Below are 5,906 nucleotides of genomic sequence, written 5' to 3' on the forward strand. Positions count from 1 at the left end.
CCTTGCCCTAATAGGCCGCCCAAACCCTGTCTCCTCAAACTCCCTCTTGCAGGCCGGGGATGCGCCCCCTCCCCCTGGAAGAACCTCCCTGATTCTTCCCCTCCACACCCAGCCCCACAATGAATTCTTCCCTCCTCTCCACTTGCATTCATGTGTCCACTCACTCGCTCACACACTCAGAAAACAGTTCTGAGCCTGGCTCTAGTGCCAACCTGAGCCTGGCTCTGTGACCCTGTGGGGACACAGACGACTGTGACTCAGGGGGACAGACCCGGGAACCAGAGCACAGCACCACTCCAGACCTACAGTGCAGGATGCCTCTCTGTCTCTCTCTTTTTTAAATATTTTATTTATTTATTTTTAGAGTTGGAAGGGAGGGAGAAAGAGAGAGAGAGAAACATCAATGTGCAATTGCTGGGGGCTGTGGCCTGCAACCCAGGCATGTGCCCTGACTGGGAATCAAACCTGCGACGCTTTGGTTCACAGCCCGTGCTCAATCCACTGAGCTACACCAGCCAGGGCAGGACGTCTCTTTTAAAAAGAAAATTTCACGTGGACTCTGGGGTTGTCCCCAGTCATTTTTATTGCAGTGCTTTTTTTTTTTTTTTTAATGATGCATTGATTTGAGAGAGAGATCAATTTGTTCCACTCATCATGCCTTCACTGGTTGAGCCTTGCATGTGCCCCGACCAGGGACTGAACCCACAACCCTGGTGCCTGGGGGCAGCGCTCTGACCAACCGAGTGCCCCGGCTGGGCCCTACAGCCCATTTGTTTTAACCCAGAGACTCGGAGACCCCAGCACGTTAAAAGCCTCATAAACGGCGGATGATGTCCTGAGGCTCCAGCGTGAGACATCCGGAGCGGCCCGCGGCCCCAGGGGGCCTGTGGGTGTTGTGGGCGCGGGAGCCTGTGGTGCAAAGACTCAGTAGGAAAGACAGATCTCCTTAGTGAGTTTTAGATCTTGATCAGTAACTAGTCATGCTGCTGGGTTAAAACGATGCTATTTTGGCTATATTGGGTTGAAGAAACTATAGCTTGAACGTTAATTGCAACTTGTTTCTTTTTGCTTCTTAAAGTGTGGCCGCTGGAGAATCTCGCGTGGAGTCTGTGGCTCGCAGGATCTCGGGGTCGGAATCCGCCTGGCGGTGCAATCCCGGTGTTGTGTCCGAGTCCACGGGCCCCCGGAAACCCAGGAACCGTGGCCGGCCGGCGCTGTGTGCGCTTATCTAGAATGGAGGTGAAGTTCCTTGTAACGTACAATTACCCCTTTTGAACTGTGCAGTTCTCGGTGGCTTCTAGTCCATTCCCGGCGCTTGAGAACCGCCGCCGCTCTCTAGTTTCGGGCCTTCCCATCACCCCAGAGAAACGCCCCGTGTCCATTGAGTAATCACTCCCCATCCCCCCGCTGCTGGCCCCTAGCGAGCGCTCATCTGCTTTCTGTGTCCGTGGACTGGCCCGTTCCTGACATGCCTCTAAAGGGAATAACAACACAGTGTGCGACCCTTGGGGCCGGGCTGCTGTCACCGGGCAGCAGGACCCCAAGGCTCACCCACGTCGGGGGCACGTGTCAGAACCGTGTGCCTCTTTGTGGCCAAGTCCAGTGCCCGGGTGGACGCCCGCCGGTTCGCCCTCCCCTCCTCTGCTGGTGTCTCCGCCTCTGGGCCGTTGGGAGCGATGCTGCTGTGAACGTTTGCGTACGATTTCTGCACAGATGTAGCGTTGCAGTTCCCGGGAGCAGAACTGCTGGGTCATATAAGGAAACACCGGTTCTGTTTGTCTAACATTCACTTTACTTATTCATCGAAATCAGAGATACACACTGGCAGAGTCGGCCTGCTCGTCAGGGTGTGACCCTCAGGAGAGACCCTTGAACACCCCTGAGGGGAGGTCTGGGGGTGCTGGTTGGGGACCCCCCATGTCAGTATTTTCTGGACTTTGTTCTCGGAAACACCAGATTCCCCAGGGAAGATGCTTCAGTGTCTCGTCTGAGGGGTAGGGAGTCACTGCCCCTGGAAGCAGGGCAGGGGCTGGGCAGGGACTCCAGCACTCAGCAGCCCCAGGGAGTCGGCTCCCTGTTTTTGGGGTGACTTCCCTCTCCCCAGGCTGGGGAGCCCTGGTTCGCCATCACCAGAGAAAGACCAGTATGCTGCCGTGGTCGGAGAGGGGGACTGCCTGGCAGTTCTGGGAGGGGATTTGAGGGTCTGACTGATGGTTATTTTGCTCCTGCCCGCTGCCCCAGCCTAGGGTTGCCAGCTGGGGGCAGGACCCCTGGCGATTCCGTGGGGCACATCACGCTGGTGCTCAGCCCTCCTCGCCGGGACGTGGCTTTCCCGAGTCCCTTGGGCCCGTGGCATTCAGCATCAACTTTCCAGCTCCAGAAATGGTGCTGATGCGCTGCCTGCCCATCCCTGGGGGCTGACGCCTTAAACAAAGAAAAGAGCCCTGGCTGGCATAGCTCAGTGGATTGAGTACAGGCTGCAAACCAAAGTGTCGCAGGTTTGATTCCCAGTCAGGGCACATGCCTGGGTTGCAGGCCACGGCCCCCAGCAACCACACATTGATGTTTCTCTCTCTCTCTCTCCCTCCCTTCCCTCTCTAAAAGTGAATAAATAAAATCGTAAAAAAAAAAAAAGAAAAAGAAAAGAAAAGAAAGAAACCCCCACCTGTGGTCTTCACGGGGCTTTCGAGGGGGAGAAGTTGGGTACACGGGTGTAATCTGCCGTCTCCAGCCTGGCAGTGCCGGGACGCCCCTGCCCTTCAGAAATATTCCGGGGCCCAGGGCCAGGCCCCTGCTCTGGGAAGCTTCCCAGAACCCGTCAGGGGACCCGCCCCTCGGCCCGGGTCTCAGGGCCCGTTCTGTCCGGAACCCCAGGTGCTGGCTCATCTCCCCGGGAGACAGGGAGCCCCTCCAGGGCAGGAGAGTCAATGACTAATGGATGGCCCTCCCCTCTCTCTACCCTCCTAGCGCAGTCCCTGGCGCGGGCAGTCCCTGGTGGGGGCCGCGCACAGCAGTGCTCCCCCTGCTCTGCTGCCAGAGAGAGAACGGAAGGGAGGGCACCACAGGGCGACGGGACAGTCTGGACAAAGAGCATCACCTCGGGATGGGATGTTCTGTCACCCGCTCATGAACCCTTCTCGGACCATCTTCCTGGGTCTAGGACCGCAGGGGCGCTCGGGAGCTCGGGAGGCCTGGGGCTGGGACCTGGGTGGCAGGCCCGTCCCCACCCCAGGAAGCTCCCTGAGGCCCCGGTGGTCCCTGCATGGACGTGCAGCCCCAGGCCCACTGCACTTTTCTGGGTCCACGGAAATAGTTTCCTTTAAATCAGAAAATTAAGTTTTAAAAAGTTTTCATAATAAATGTCTTTATGCCAATGCAGTCAAAATGTCATTTTTTATAAGTTTTCAATTTCTTTTATTAAATCATTTTTTAAAAGATTAATTTATTTTTTTAGAGAGGGAGGGAGAAAGAGAGAGAGGGAGAGAAACATCAATGTGTGGTTGCTGGGGGTCATGGCCTGCAACCCAGGCATGTGCCCTGGCTGGGAATTGAACCTGCGATGCCTGGTTCACAGCCCGCGCTCAATCCACTGAGCTACACCAGCCAGGGCAAAATGTCATTTTTTAACAGCTTTCAGTGGAAGGAGAGGCCACAAAGGTCCCAATGTGTCCTTGCCCCTGCCCTGGGTCTGAGTGGGGTCCTAGTCCTCCCCTCAGAACAGCTGGGGCCAGCAGTCTTCAACGCCACAGACGCTGCTGCGTGCTGGGTGCTGGGAGCCGGGTCCTCGGGTCCGCACCAGGAGCCCCAGGTCCACTGCAGCCACACCCTGTGTACACAGGGGCCACGGAGCCTGGGAGAGGGGCTGAGCAGGGAAGGCATCCCTGGGGAGGGAGGTCATCCCTGGAGAGGGAGGTCACATTAGCCGGGTCTTGAAGGGTGAGGTGACAAGTGTGGGGGCCTGACCTCGGAGGGTGTGGGAACAGCCAGGGGGCTCTGGCCTGGAGGCAGTGGAGGGGGGGCTCAGGGGCCCACCCTGGGATCCGGGACGAGGAGTCAAAGAAGGGCCTGCACAAGGCGACTGGTCCACACGGCCTGGGGTCCTCCGACCCCTCCGACCCCTCTCCAGGAAGGGGCGGGGTTTGGGAGCTGGCGCCAGCTTCCTGACAGCCGGCTGCCAGACGGTGCCCCGGGGAGGCGGCCCAGGCCCAGGGAAGTGTCAAGTGCCCGTCCGTCTCTGCTCCGGGCTGGCGTCACCTCTGCGTGGGAACAAAGCGGGCGCTCATGCCCAGCCCGCCGGAAGCGGCAGTGGCCCGTGTCCTCGTCTGGTTCCAAGGTGAGACGGGCCCGGAAGGACAGGGAGGCCCCAGGTGCGGCCTTCCCTGTTGGCCGCTTAACAGCGCACACCTGTGCGGTGGCGCGGGTGGAGGGGCGGGAATCTCCGCTCACGCCTTTGCCGCGTGTCCCCGCCCACGTCCGCATTTGCAGGACAGGACAGCCCTTGCCTCTGTGGCTCCCGCAGGTCAGGCCATGTTACGAAGACGCGGGCCAGGTCCTCTCTTTGCAGATGAAGAAATGGAGGCTCAGCACGGTCCAGTAGCTTGCCCGAGGTCACGTGGCCACTCACTTATTCATTCCACACACACGTGGAGGGCGACCACAGGGCTGACCCTGACCCTGACCCTGGGGCCAGGACCCGGTGGGTTAAGGTGCACAAAGACGCACTCTCGTGAGTGAACGTCTTAGTGAGGTGCAGAGACAACCGGGCCAGAAGTGTCGGGCGGTGAGCTTCTGTGCAGCCAACGGGGAGATGGGCAGGGGCAGGCGGCATGGGACCAGGGTGGGCTTCTCTGAGGAGGTGGCACTTGTGCCGAGGGAAGGAGGCTGACACATAAGGAGCATGGTCAGGTGCCTTTTCCTAGGAAGTCAAGGTCACTGGCCTGAGTGGCTCCTGCCCGCCAAGCCCACGGGCCGGGTCGTGGGGACCAGAGGACCAGATGAGGGTGGCAGCACCAACACGAAGCCCAGTGAGGATGCCCAAAGGCACCACAGAGCTCCCGGCCCTGCCCGACGTTCCCGCCCTGCCCACCTGCCTCTGGCCCGGGCCACGCAGTGGCTCCAAAGGCCTGGCCCCATCTGGTCTGACCCAGGCCAGGGCCTCAGCCCAGGCTGTGACCGAGTCCTGTGCTGGGAGGAAACCAGATGTCTTCAAGGGAGCAGTGGACACAGGCGGCAGGTGGGAGGTGGGTTCCTCTGGTTCTCCCTGACCCAGCCTCAGGGAAAATGGACCCCCCCCACAGAAGGGATCAAAGGCTGGGTGGGCTCCAGCTGGCTCCCGGCTCAGTGTGGGCAACCCGTCCACCTTGTGTTCCGAGGTGGGTGCCGACTGGCCCACGGCCCTGCGGCCTTGGCTGGCTGTCCCGGTTCTTCTCGTCCTGGCCCTTGCCCCTTGTTAAATCTTGAAACAGACTCCTCAGCTCCCCCTCACCCCAAGGCTGACCCAGCGCCCTGCTCGCCCTCAGGAGACAGACTCAAGGGAACAGGAGACACAAAACCTCGGGGGCAGTGCCCCGCCCCCACATGCCGAGGGCAAAGCAGCCGGTGGGAGAGGCCCTGAGGCCCCAGAGACCCAACCACGGGCCATTTGTGCTGGGACGAGGCCGACTGTGCCCCAGCTGCACGACACACCCGCCACCTCCCCCCAGGGTGCTGGGCCCACACGCCCTCCAGGTGGTCAGGCCCCCCCGGGGCTCGGTGGAGGAGGCCCGGGGGAGGGAGGGCTGGGAGCCCACCGCCCACCGCCCACCGCGTCTGCTTTGATCCTCCGCCACAGCAGGTTTCAGTTTGAGCCACAGACGCTCTGCTCTTGTGAGCCGGTGAGTTTTCAAGTCTCCCGAGGCAGGAAGAGG

Source organism: Phyllostomus hastatus, unplaced genomic scaffold (genome assembly GCF_019186645.2).
Source record: "Phyllostomus hastatus isolate PE091 unplaced genomic scaffold, TTU_PhHast_1.1 phas_contig_198, whole genome shotgun sequence".
NCBI lineage: Eukaryota > Metazoa > Chordata > Mammalia > Chiroptera > Phyllostomidae > Phyllostomus > Phyllostomus hastatus.